Consider the following 14,117-nt stretch of genomic DNA (forward strand, 5'->3'; position numbering starts at 1 on the left):
ACCTCTCATACTGAACTAAAACAACCAGAACTCATCAGCACAGCAAATGCAACATACTTCACAACACGGCAACAAGACATAGCACACACAACCTTGCACAACACCACACGACGTCCGCCTTCTGAATCTCGCACCCAAGCTCAGTGAACGGTACATCCGAACATCACAGCTCTCTTGCTCTTTCTCACGCTCCTCCCACTAACCTACAGGGATTACAGAACCGCCAGAGTGCCGAGAGACCACGCAAGTGGCACCTGTGCATGGTATTAAAACCTTTAACATTAACATAAATAACCCATGCCAGTGTGCTTAATAACTCTTAAGTGCTGATTTAGGGTTTCAGCACTCATGCTGTCGCCTGTCCCTTGATCATCTATAGCTAGTAACCTCCTGTAAGGAACAGATAATAGTATGCACAGATTCCTAATGGAGGCATCAGTCTTCTCACAGATGTTACTCTAAATGTTCTTTGGCTGGCCGAAGACTGCTAGCTTATCCCTGACATCTCCAGCTGGCCCTCGAAGTCTCCCATGAGAGAGGGGAGAAGGACAAACAGCAATATATAAACGACTTGGTGCTTTGATAGAAATTAAGAAGCAGTTTGAGAACAGAAGAATGTACACACATTTTTATCTACGACACATCTGTGATACTGATTCAAGCCTGCAATCCTTCGGAGCACATAATACATACTGGCATTTCTGCTTATTTAATTTATGATAATACCGTACCAGTAACGCGACGGAAAACTACGAGTCATATGAACATATTTGGAGAGAGTATGCAGAAGTCATGTGCTAGCTTCCATGCACGTACAGCTTTCACTGCGTGCTAACTTCTCCCTACCATCGGTCACCTGAATCACACCCCGTTGATTACTGTGGGGGACTGAAGGAGCCCCGGCAGTGCCTCTGCTCAAGGACATTTTTTTTTATACTGACAGGGCTACGCTCCTTGGTGCAATTAAATGATTCTCGGCTAAGTATTGTGGATACTCCCTCTTTTGTCAAAGTTCATAAGGCAAAAATCGTCCCTAAATTGACATACACATTGAGGTTTGGGCTGAAAAGAACAAAAAAACGGGCAAATAGACTGGAATCCCTCTGCTTAAAATCCTTACTCCAGCTCCCCCTAGAACACCGGTAGAATTTCTGCGAAACTAATTAGGGATTTGTTCCAATCGATCACTTCAAATGACGCTACTTGCCACACTCTATTTAAGCAATAAGCACCGAGCCGCTGGGGCATTACTGAGTGAGGTAATCCCCCGGGCCGATAGTTACTTGACTCGGAAATGCACCCACGGCGAGGGACTTATTGCTATTAGTACCCGGCCCGCAAGACCGGGGTACTAATAGCATTGTTTTTGTGTTCCGAAACGCTGCAGCAAAAACTAAAATGGCCAACGGAAAGGGAAAACAGAGTCTGTTTTCCCTTTCTATGTCGGCCATTGGGAGCAGACGCACTGGGGAAGGATTGTTCCCAGCGCATTTGCTCCCGAAAAAGGACAAAAAGAAGGTAAGTGGGGTTGGGAGGGAAGGGAGGGGATTGTTTGGTGGGTGGGGTGAGGGGAGAGGGACAAAATACTTACCTGCAGTCCTGGCGGGGGAGGATGGCAGCCCCCAGCCATGTGGAGGATCGGAACAGAGATTGACCCGTTTTGAGCCTCCTCATTGGCTGAGGGGCTGTCACGCACCCCTCCAGGAACAAAGGAAAGGAGGGATTCCCAGTCGGTTAAAGCCCTGGCATGTAACAATCTGATTGTCCCTCGCCGGGGTACTAATTTGAATTAGCTAACGCAGGACCCAATACATTACATCCTGTCATGCTTTCAGAAGGTTGCAAGATACCGAAATTACCAGAGATTTGTATGTACATCACTGAGGTGGGAGCCCTATGGACCCACAAATTGAACATCAATCCTAACATCATTAACAGGGTCAAATATAAAAATCTACTAAAAAGAAACATCTGGGAGCTTGCTCTTGAGCAAAATTGGACGGACATGGCAGCAAAGAGAGGCTGTAGAGACCATCGGGGACGCCGCAGTGCTTCATTCTGACTTGCAAGCTTTCTTCACGCTTTTCCTAACTCCTACATATGCACTAACTATATGAAAATAAAATGTAACTTGATGGATTCACAGGAAGTATTGGTTGCCAGACTTGGCATGCCAAGAGAAGAACGGGCATGCAGGCTTTGCCTCACTAATGCAACCGAGTCTACGAAGGATCTTCTCTGTGAATGCCCGACAACCTATTCATTAAGAAGAAGGGCCCTCCTTGCCACTGGGGACATTAAGCTATTGGACCTGGATTGTGATGGCCTATGGCTACAGTATATGGAAGCTCATAGCATTGGGCTCATATATAATTTAATTAAGTCATGGGTGCACATCAAATCTTACAGGCAATCGGAAAACATTTAACATCCAAAACCTCACCATTTTAAGTTGGCATTCCATACCGGAATGTTTTTCTTTTGCATTATTATAAGCATAGCCTGCGGAATAGGAAATTCTCTGTGAAAAACTATTCAACTAAATAAGCAAAGAACTATTCCTGTTTCCTTTTTAACTTTTACTTATAAAAGCCTGTAGATTGGCTGTACTATAATAACATTTTTTTTAGACCTAGCGCTTATGTATGTAGTACCCCTTTTGGCAGACATCAACCCTACATCATCCCTAATGTGCATATTTGTTTGCGTTTGGTAATGGCACATCAGGCTGAAAAACAATGGAATGGAAGATTGTTCAGAGCAATTGCTTGCTATGATTAATTCCAAGCTTTTCAATCCTTCCCTTTTCAGTTTTGCTAGTTGCCCTTAGATGTGGGTAAGGTACTATGCTTGTTGTGGCTGGAATCTTGGAGCTCCACATCAGCGATGGTGCGATTGAGGCAGAAACACATCTGGAGTTAGCTTGTGGTGTCATGCAGAAAAGTTGTGGCTTCTGCCCCCTTTTTTTAATGGACGTGAACATTATTTCAAAGATCCCACCCCCCCACATGACGCTGAATATTGATTGCAATTGCCAGTGGTTATGATTTATTCAAATGATTTCTCCATCACTGTTCAGTGTTCAATAGCATTGGGCTTCATTTGTGAAGATGGTTTGGAAGATAACCTTTTTTGTGACAACCCCATAAGCATCTGGGCTCTTGCTATGGCACACTCATATTTTGCAGGTGGGTGGGTGCTTGGCAGTTTAGGCCTTTGTAGGCTAAGCAGACCCTTTCAAAGGATGTACTTTGAGTGGGAGCCAGTTAGGCATCTTCACTTTCTGCGTGATATGGACTAAACATGGCTCTCCGAAGCATCACAGAGCCCTGGCAGCCTAATGTCTGTGCACAGTGGTCCCCAACGTGTAGCTCGCGAGCACCATGTTGCTTGCGGCACCCTAAAATGTTGCTCGCCAGTTTCTCTGTGCCATGGTAGGGAGTGTTAGGGAGAATTCTCTCTTTAGGCTGAATTTCCCAATCTAGTGAGTCCCCCAGCAGCTTTGCTGGATTTCTGGAGTTTGTTTTTTTCTCCTGCCAAGAGTGAGACTCTTTGTCTCCCACTCTTGGACATGATTTATGGTGTTCCTTTGACTGTTTATGTGTTTTATGGGCTATGGGGTCCTTTACTCCATAGGGTCTCATGTGTTTTTACTATGTGTGTTACACAGCACCCTCCGTGCAGTAACACAGGGGTGTCATAGTGACACCCCACCATAGACTCCATACCCTGGGACTGACTGCTGTCTCCCAGGGCATGTAAAATCACCATTTGCTTTACTAGTCCCAAATTATGAACAGAAACCAGTGCAAACCATCATATTGTGGACGTACTGGTCGGGGCAATTCGATTGCCCCGGGGTCTGTTAGTCGAGGGGGCACGTCTCCGTCCCCCCTGTTCGAGTTTTGGCTGGTGGCAGTGGATACTACTTTTTATATTCGACCGCGAATATATCCCTATGGGATTTTCCCATTGTTCGAGGCTACCAACTTTAATTATTTAATTCTCATAGCCTCGAACATACCGCCGGTTTATTTATTTAATATTAATTCGTCGGTTGGTATTTTTTGCCAGGACTCGATTCTAAAATGGCATTTGTGTTCTCTTCTGTGACTCCAACTCAAGTCGAGCCCTTTGTTCCACTTTTTGGCGGGCTTCTCCACAGAAGCCTCCAAAAGCGGTGCCACTCTGTCTGGGTACCACAGGGAGTGTGGGAGGGGGTTTAGTCACCCTGGACTGAGTTACCTTGGTAACTCAAGTCGCACTCTTGTGTGATTGGCCCAAGTGGTGAGCCGGCCGGCTCACCACTTAGCATTTTTGATTGACAGCTAGGCTGAGTGAATGGGGGTGTGCTGCATAAAAGCAGGGCTTTGGGGACTGGAACTTCAGAAGTCGCCACAGGACCTGAGAATCCGACGAGGGAGAAGCTGAGCCGACCTACCACGACGACACCACCGGTGGAGCCCTGCGGAACCGACTCACCACTTCCCGACGACAGAGAAGATCTCCCGGCTGGAGAGGCTTCTTCCCCTGACTGGTGGGCACAACTAGTTTACCTTCTTCTCTTCGCATCCCAGGCCGTCTTGTGGTCGAATTGCCCGTGCCAAGCACCCCGGCAACTGGATAGCACTTACCACTGGACCACGAATAAAAGGACCGCTCCTTTTACCTGAGAACTCCGCGGCTGGTTTCTTCCCTGGCGGTGCAACGGACTCCTGTCTTCCTCCCCGACGAGATCCTCTCTTCCCCCGGATGAAGCACCGACTTGTATCCGCTGCCAGGAACAACTGCCCCCCCTGGAGTATTCTCACCACTTTAAGGTACCGTGTCCGCCAGGCCTCCCTTTCTAAAGATTGCTACAAGGTAATAATAATCCCTTAACCTTCTGGACTGGGCTGGCCACCTTGACCTCCTAACTGGTCCCTTTCTTTTGGTCCAACTCTTTTTGAACCTTTGCAAGACTCTTGTGCACTTCAACCATGTGACCTTGGACACATTTCGTTCTGATCCTCTTAAAGTGGATCCGGCCTTCTGAACTCTAACTTCATGGTTTTACTTGCCTTCCTCTCTTGTTCTGTTCTTATGAAAGTGTTGGGATCTGTTTCATATTATACTCTGCTTTTCTCTCCCTTTTAAAACAAATTATTAGAATGCCATCTGCGTTAAGCGCTCACCGCTGTCTAAAAATAAGTGGGGCTTTACTTAAGACTTGTCTCAAATTCTTCTAAGGGAGTGTATATCTTTTAGTGACCGTGTTTTTGACTTGCTTACTATTAGTGCCTGTGTGTTTTTCTAGATGTGGTTTTAAATAAATAATTCTATCTCTTTTACACCAAGCTCTGGTCAGTGTTTACTTGTTCTACTATGTTCTTTTGACCTATTGTGAATACTCTGTATACTGCCTAACTCTTCTTGAGGGAAGTCTGACTGCTCAGCCACAGCTACCAAGTGAATCTGTGTGGTACATACTGCTACCAAGTGGGTTTACTGCCAAACACCTGTAGTCTTAAATCTTTTGCAGTGGTCCCAGAGGGAACTGCACAGGTTTCTGCCTAACAGGGAGGCCTAGAAGGAGGTGTTGAAGGGATGAGACCTCAGTAGCAGTATAGACATGATCCAAGTTGTGGATTTCGCAAGAATGTTGGCCAATGAGCCAGCTGTATTTCTAGTTGGCTTATTTCTGTAAATGCAAGATTTGAGTTTGTAGCTACCATGCAAATTATTTTTCTGAAAATGTCCTTACTTATTATTGCAGTGCCATTGTTAAAACTTTGTCATCTCCACATACTTTGCTCAGCTGACTCATGTATTAATGAGCAAAATAATTGAACCACATGCCCATGTTCGTGTCCTTGAGAAAACGGTCATATTCTGTTCCTTTTTACAGCTGGTAGGTGCAGAATGGAAAAATGGGCGGCATGCATACCCAACGTTCATGTAACGCTCACCTGGTTCCCACGGAGGCGCAGGTCTAGTCTGGATTGCTGTGGCCTCTTCAAGCGTGATGCGCAGATCCCGGAACACCGATTGAACTGGTTCCCCAAATCTTGCTTGACTGGCCCGTAGGAATATCCTTCTGCAGATGAGAAAGGGAATTAACGGTCTGCAGAATAGTGTGCTTGATTCCCCCCTTGTTCCCCTTCGTTCTCCTCTAACTTCCTCCTCCAAACCTCCGGTTTAAGCTCACCTTATGGTTTGGAAGGATGAACTCTCCATCCGGTGTCTGGTGCAGGGGCGCACGTTAGTCCAGTTACTTCACTGGTTTTCAGAATGGCGCTGGCAAAATCCTCTTGACTTTTCTGAGCGAAACGCCGTAAGTATGAAGATTCAAAAGATCAAGAGTGAGCCCCCTTTTATGTTGTCTTCCTAACTTGTGATCTGTCCTTTAGTTCAGATGCAGAATGAAGACGATGCGTTGAAGGGGTTAATTGCCGATGGTAAACTCAGGTGAGTTAGTGAGGGCGATTCCTCTAAATGTCTTTATCATTTCTCAATAATGTCTTTTGTCCTTTCCCCCTTGGGGCCGGGTTGCGGTACCTGCCAACGGAGCGGCGCCGACCCGAAATATGGGATGACACCAAGAAAAGCTGGTAAGTATTATGGCTGTAAATTAGGCTTTCCTCCGGTGTTCCCTTTGCTCACCTTTTGTCTCTTCTTCTCTCCCCTAGGCGCAGAGATGTGGCGACATGTGCTGACAGCCGCGATGGAGCCGGGAGATGTCTTGAGGATAGGTGAGTGAAGAGCGCGCTGCAGCGAGCAACGCAATGCTTTTAAATGGAAGTCCTTCTTCAGGGATGCTGGAGTGAAGATTCCGGATGCAGGTAAGAAGTTTGAAATAGTTCGTGGTTTTCACCTTTCTCTTCTCTTCTCTCCTAACAGGAGTTCCAGGTTAGAGGCGGGCGTGGCTGGAGTCCAGGAGCAGACACGGTGAGCGTTCAGCTGCTGGAATGCAGAACAACGCGAAGCATGAGCTGCTGTCTGGGCGTGGCTTAAATAGCCTCCAAAGAAGTCCCAGGTATGTATCCTTCCCCAACTAGGTATGTATCCTTCCCTGGCCACGCCCGAGTGAAAAAATAGCCCCTATGAAAAAATAGTCCCTTTCAGGTCTCAGGGAGGCCTGAAGCGTGCAGCATGGTCTGCATCAGGTAAGTGCACCAAACACCTCCCTTTATGAGCCTGGCGCCTATGGCGCCAGGACTGATGTCCAACATGAACCTGGCACCAAAGGCGCCAGGACTAAGTCCAAAGAGCCCCTATAAGGGGCCGCTGGGCTTTTACCCGAGGGCATGATGCCTGCTTCCGGGGGTGCTGGGCCTGGCCTGGTGCTCCGGGGGCAGGCATCATGACAGCACTCCCCCCAAGGCCCCTCCCAAGGTCGTTCCTTCTGGAGGTTTTGGTTTGTTTGGGAAATTCCGATGGAACCTTTTTACCAGCCGAGGTGCATGTACGTGGTCACTGGGTTCCCAAGACCTTTCCTGAGGCCCGTACCCTTTCCAATCAATTAGATAGAAAAGTTTTGATTTTGAGATCTTAGAATCCAAAATGTTCTTAACCTCGAATTCAGGCTCCCCATCTATTTGAATCAGTTCTGGTGGCTTTGTTAATCTGGTTCCTGGGTGCACTGGTTTCAAAAGTGACACATGAAAAACGGGGTGAATCCGCATGTTAGCTGGTAGATCGAGCTTGACTGCCACTGGGTTGATTATAGCTTTGATCGAGTAAGGGCCTAAATACCTTGGATTAAAAGTTCGAGGCCCCTTGAGTGATAGGTTTTTGGTAGCCAACCATACCTGATCCCCTATTTGGTATGGAGGCGCCTCTCTTCGATGCAGATCCACATTCTTTTTGTATTTCCCTTTCGCATGTTGCAAATGTGCAGTTGCATTCTTGAAGGCTTGAGTAATCGTAGAATGCAAATGGTCCACTGCGGGCATTTCAAGGCTCAGAGGTGAGTCCAAGTCTGAAGTACGAGGATGATGTCCATATAGGGTATAAAAGGGGTTCTGACCAGTTCCAGAGTGTATCGAGTTATTGTATGCATATTCAGCCACCCATAAAATGTCCTTCCAATAACCCTCCGATTGGTGCAATATACATCGTAGATATTGTTCAAGGGTCTGGTTCGTTCTCTCCGTCTGACCATCGGTCTGTGGGTGGTGGCTGGTTGAGAGTCTTACGTCGATTTGTGCCAGTTGACAACACTTTTTCCAAAAATGAGAAATAAACTGGCTTCCCCGATCTGAGACTAGTATGGACGGGAATCCATGCAATCGGATGATATTTTCGAGGAATTCCTTGGCAAGAACAAAAGCTGTAGGTAATCCTTTCAATGGAATAAAATGGGCCATTTTGGAAAATAAATCCACCACGACCATAATAGTATTGTATCCATTACAGGAGGGCAGGTCCGTGATAAAATCTAGTGACAAGGTGTGCCAAGGTGCTGGTGGAATGTCTAAGGGCTGAAGAAAACCGGCGGATTTTGTTTTCTGACCTTTGTTTTGGGCGCAAACTCCACAGGACATCACGAAAGATTTAATATCCTTTCGCCAGGAAGGCCACCAGAATTGTCGTTTAATCTTTTCCTCTGTTTTGACAATGCCAGGATGTCCTTCCATCAGGGTATCATGGTGAAGGGAAATAACCAGTTCTTGCAATTCCTTTTCTGGCCGAAATAAGCGTCCTTGGAAGTAAGGTAAGCCATTGGTTACTGAAAAGTAAGACCCCCTTTTGATCCAATCCTGCAAGGCTGAAGAGTCCAGGAATTGTTTTACTCGTGCTTGAATGTCTTCAAGGGATTGTAAAATCCCCAAAATTCTTTGTTCGGGAATTATCGGCACAGGCTCTGAGTTTGTGTCTATTTCTCCCATTCCAATTCGAGATAGAGCGTCCGCCTTGCCATTCTTACAGCCGGGGCGGTGGGTGATTACAAAATCGAACTCAGCAAAGAATAAAGCCCATCGGAGCTGTCGAGACGATTGAGCCTTGGCAGTTTTTAAATATTGCAAATTTCGGTGATCAGTGATCACGGTGATGGTATGCCGGGCGCCAAGAAGGTAATGCCGCCAAGCCTTAAAGGCGGACTTAATGGCTAATAATTCCTTATCAGTGATTGCATAATTTATCTACAGCGGCGAGAACTTCCTGGACCAAAATGCTACGGGGTGCAGTTGGTTAGTTTCAGGGTCTCTCTGAGACAGGACAGCTCCCATGGCTAAACTGGAGGCATCGGTTTCAACTATATATAGGAGATCGGGACGTGGGTGCTTCAAAATAGGTGCAGACATAAATTTAGCTTTCAATTCCTGAAAGGCCTGTTCGGCTTCCTTGGTCCATTCAAAACGTTTATTTTTCCGCAAGAGTGCAGTGATGGGTTGCACCACACGTGAAAATTCCGGGATAAACCTGCGATACAAATTGGCAAAACCAAGCATGCTTTGGAGGCCTTTCACCGAACTAGGTGATGGCCATTTGAGGATGGCATCCACTTTCCGTGAGTCCATTCGGACCCCTTTAGGTGTCAAGATGAATCCAAGAAACTCAACCTCGGTGGTATGGAAAACGCATTTTTCCAGCTTTGCAAACAGTTTGTGCAGGCGCAATTTCTCTAGAGCGGCCCTGACATGCTTTCTGTGATCAGATTCCGAAGAGGAGTACACAAGAATGTCATCGATATACACGACAACACAGACATCGATGAGTTCCCGAAGGACATCGTTCATGAAGAATTGGAAGGCAGCAGGCGCGTTGCACAACCCGAAAGACATCACCTGGTATTCGAATAGTCCATATTTTGTACGGAAGGCCGTTTTCCATTCGTCGCCTTCTTTTACTCGTACCAGACGATAAGCCCCCCGGAGATCTAACTTGGTGTATATGGAAGCGTCCTTCACCTGTTCAAGGAGTTCAGGGATCAGAGGCAGAGCGTAATGATTTTTAACAGTTATCTGGTTCAATGCGCGGTAATCGATACAAGTTCTAAGGTCGCCTTCTTTTTTAGGCATGAAGAACAAAGCCGAGGATGCCCGAGACTTTGACGGGCGAATGAAACCATTGGCTAGGTATTGATCTAAATATTGTCTCAAATGCAGATTTTCCGGTTCTGTAAGGGCGTAAATCCTGCTACAAGGGGGTTGGGCACCGGGCACCAGATCGATTTTGCAATCGTACGATCGGTGGGGAGGTAACGTGTTGGCCTGTTCCTTTTGGAAGACATCCTGAAAGTCTTGGTATTCTTGAGGTAGTTGCACGGAGTGAGAGGTTACTGATGCTAGACTAATTTTCAGATTTTCTGGGTAGCAGGTTTGTGCACAATCCGGGAAGGTTATTCTCTTCGCTCGCCAATCAATTCGAGGGTTATGTGTCTCTAACCAAGGAATTCCAAGAATAACCTGAAACTGTGGAGCCTTGATTATGTCAAACACAACTGCCTCCCGATGGCCGTCTGGACCAATAAGAGTCACCTCAGTAGTGGAATGTGTTACCGGTCCAGAGGCAATTTCAGTTCCATCGACTGTGGTGACGACATCTTTGCTGGTTTTAGGACGCAGAGGGAGGTTAATCCTAGAGACCAATTCACGATCCACATAGTTTCCCACTATCGATGTATGCCTTTATTGCATGCAACCGCTTAGGCTGTTCCGGATCTACGAGAACCATTGGCACAATGAAATGCGAGGTCTGAGAGTTAGTTTTCAAGCTCAGCAAGCGGACCCCTACGCTTGTCGGGCGGGGTCGTTTCCCGAAACAGAGTCTTCATGGTTTTTATCAGCGGCTCCTACCACCTTCTTCGGCGGTTTTGCCGGGCAATCTCGTAGAAAGTGTCCAGAGTTCCCACAATAAAGACATAATTTTAACTGCCGCCTCCTTTCACGTTCCTTTTGGGTTAAAGGTCCTTTAACCTCTCCAATTTACATAGGCTCAGAGATATCGGCACCCTTGGGATTCACGTAGGTCTTGACCAACGGCCGGGTTTCAAACTTGGACCGATCTGCTTTTCTGTTTTGAAGTCTGTGATCCAATTGGATCACTAAGTCTATATATTCTGTGCATTCTTGGGGCGGATTCACAACTTGGGCCAGGACATTTTTAAGTTCTCAGCGTAAACCTCGATAAAATAACGTGATTCACTTATCCTCTGGCCACCCAGTTTCCACAATTAGTCTATTAAAGGTTGCAATGTAGGATAGGAGGTCCTGATTGCCCTGTCGCAGGGATAGAAGTTCATCATCCAGAGCCTGCCCCTGAGAGTGTCGAGCAAATAACCTTTCCATGCTTGCTTGAAATCCTTGAAAGTCACGGAGAATCGGGTCATCTTGAGTAACCAGGGGAACTGACCAATCGGCAGCACAGCCGCTGAGATATGACAATACAAAGGCTACCATAGTCTGGTCATTAGGGAAGGCCCCAGGTCTGCATAGAAAGTGCAAACGACACTGATTCATGGATACGGCAAATCGTTTGGGGTCCCCTGCAAAGCGTTCGGGTGGGGCCAGCGGCATGTTTCCAGGTAGATTAATCTGTACAGGGTTACTGGAAACCACAGGGGTGAGGTTCCCCCCGGAACCGGGTAAAGGAGTTTGTCCAGCTTGACCTTGCAAAAGCTGTCTAGCCAGGTCATCAGTTCTTTCCCTTGTTACAATCACTTCTCTCCTGAGGGCATTAGTCTCTTGACGAGCGGCGTGTACCTCGGCCCGTAATTCCTCCAGTAGTTGGGCCAGTTGGTCAGTCTCTGAAGTTTCCATAGCGCCTGGGTGGGAATTTGTAGGGAGGCTTTGCGTTCTGTAACGCTCACCTGGTTCCCACGGAGGCGCAGGTCTAGTCTGGATTGCTGTGGCCTCTTCAAGCGTGATGCGCAGAGCCCGGAACACCGATTGAACTGGTTCCCCAAATCTTGCTTGACTGGCCCGTAGGACTATCCTTCTGCAGATGAGAAAGGGAATTAACCGTCTGCAGAATAGTGTGCTTGATTCCCCCCTTGTTCCCCTTCGTTCTCCTCTAACTTCCTCCTCCAACCCCCCGGTTTAAGCTCACCTTATGGTTTGGAAGGATGAACTCTCCATCCTGCGTCTGGTGCAGGGGCGCACGTTAGTCCAGTTACTTCACTGGTTTTCAGAATGGCGCTTGCAAAATCCTCTTGACTTTTGTGAGCGAAATGCCGTAAGTATGAAGATTCAAAATTTCAAGAGTGAGCCCCCTTTTATGTTGTCTTCCTAACTTGTGATCTGTCCTTTAGTTCAGATGCAGAATGAAGACGATGCGTTGAAGGGGTTAATTGCCGATGGTAAACTCAGGTGAGTTAGTGAGGGTGATTCCTCTAAATGTCTTTATCATTTCCCAATAATGTCTTTTGTCCTTTCCCCATAGGGGCCGGGGTGCGGTACCTGCCAACGGAGCGGCGCCGACCCGAAATATGGGATGACACCAAGAAAAGCTGGTAAGTATTATGGCTGTAAATTAGGCTTTCCTCCGGTGTTCCCTTTGCTCACCTTTTGTCTCTTCTTCTCTCCCCTAGGCGCAGAGATGTGGCGACATGTGCTGACAGCCGCGATGGAGCCTGGAGATGTCTTGAGGACAGGTGAGTGAAGAGCGCACTGCAGCGAGCAAAGCAATGCTTTTAAATGGAAGTCCTTCTTCAGGGATGCTGGAGTGAAGATTCCGGATGCAGGTAAGAAGTTTGAAATAGTTCGTGGTTTTCACCTTTCTCTTCTCTTCTTTCCTAACAGGAATTCCAGGTTCGAGGCGGGCGTGGCTGGAGTCCAGGAGCAGGAGCAGACACGGTGAGCGTTCAGCTGCTGGAATGCAGAACAACGCTAAGCATGAGCTGCTGTCTGGGCGTAGCTTAAGTAGCCTCCAAAGAAGTCCCAGGTATGTATCCTTCCCCAACTAGGTATGTATCCTTCCCTGGCCACGCCCGAGTGAAAAAATAGTCCCTATGAAAAAATAGTCCCTTTCAGGTCTCAGGGAGGCCTGAAGCGTGCAGCTTGGTCTGCATCAGGTAAGTGTACCAAACACCTCCCTTTATGAGCCTGGCGTCTATGGCGCCAGGACTGATGTCCAACATGAACCTGGCGCCAAAGGCACCAGGACTGAGTCCAAAGAGCCCCTATAAGGGGCCGCTGGGCTTTTACCCGAGGGCATGATGCCTGCTTCCGGGGGTGCTGGGCCTGGCCTGGTGCTCCGGGGGCAGGCATCATGACAGTTCCATTATTAAATCATTTGCATGCACTGCTTTTTGTACAAGTGAGGTTTTTGTTTGATGCCAGCATGTATTATTTTTATCAGAAATATTACTTTTAGTCTCACCTCTATTTATTGTTACACAGTGTCCTAGTGGAAAAATCAATTGATACTCTGCCCAGCTACCACGTGGATAATGGGCAGAAAAGGCAAATGCATGACACATTTTTCAAATTAATTTGTCCCATATTCAAACCCAATTCAGTTACCGATAATAAGTTGAAATTAACAAGACAATTAATGAATCCAAATACCTAGTTAACACCACCACACCCCTCTATGAAGTGGCCTTCACATGCTCAAAGTTTTGACCAATGTTTGCCACAAAAATGTTTGTGGAAACACATTTTGGGCAGAGAAAAGAGGCCCCAAATCCTTCAGAAAAAATGTTTCCCTAACCACTTTTTCACCAATGTTACAGGCCCCGGTGCTATATGCTGCACTATGTGCCATTACATGAAAAAAATACATTTTAGGAGGTAACCTTCAAAGTCCCAGTGAAGTGGTCTGTAAAGCCTACAATGTAATGATCAGTATTACTTACTTAATGTTTCTTCAATCATATTTCTCCATTAACAGTTGGCAAAGTTTAAAAACGTATCATATTTCATCAAATTCACATTGATTAGAACAAGCCCACTATAACAAAAAGCAGCTTTAACATATTCATACAAGTATATATCAAAGCTTTATCATTACAACTAATTATATAAAACATAGCTTCCATGCATGTCCACGCTTACGGAAAACAGAGAAACAATGACAAATTAACAGAAAATGAGCCAAATGTTCATCGAAGTCCCATTTTGCAGACACACTTTGTGATTCCTCCTGCACATCATCTTCATGTATTGAGCGGCGGGTAAATTTAAACGTAC

General features: G+C 46.6%; 1 long non-coding RNA gene across 1 annotated transcript in view; it reads left to right on the top strand.

The window, feature by feature from the left end:
* Positions 1-14,117, top strand: part of LOC138453293 (uncharacterized) — a 162,947-nt gene that overhangs the window by 63,418 nt on the left and 85,412 nt on the right. The window lies entirely within an intron of this gene.

This window comes from Ambystoma mexicanum, chromosome 1p, assembly GCF_040938575.1.
Source record: "Ambystoma mexicanum isolate Mex_15411 chromosome 1p, UKY_AmexF1_1, whole genome shotgun sequence".
Lineage (NCBI taxonomy): Eukaryota > Metazoa > Chordata > Amphibia > Caudata > Ambystomatidae > Ambystoma > Ambystoma mexicanum.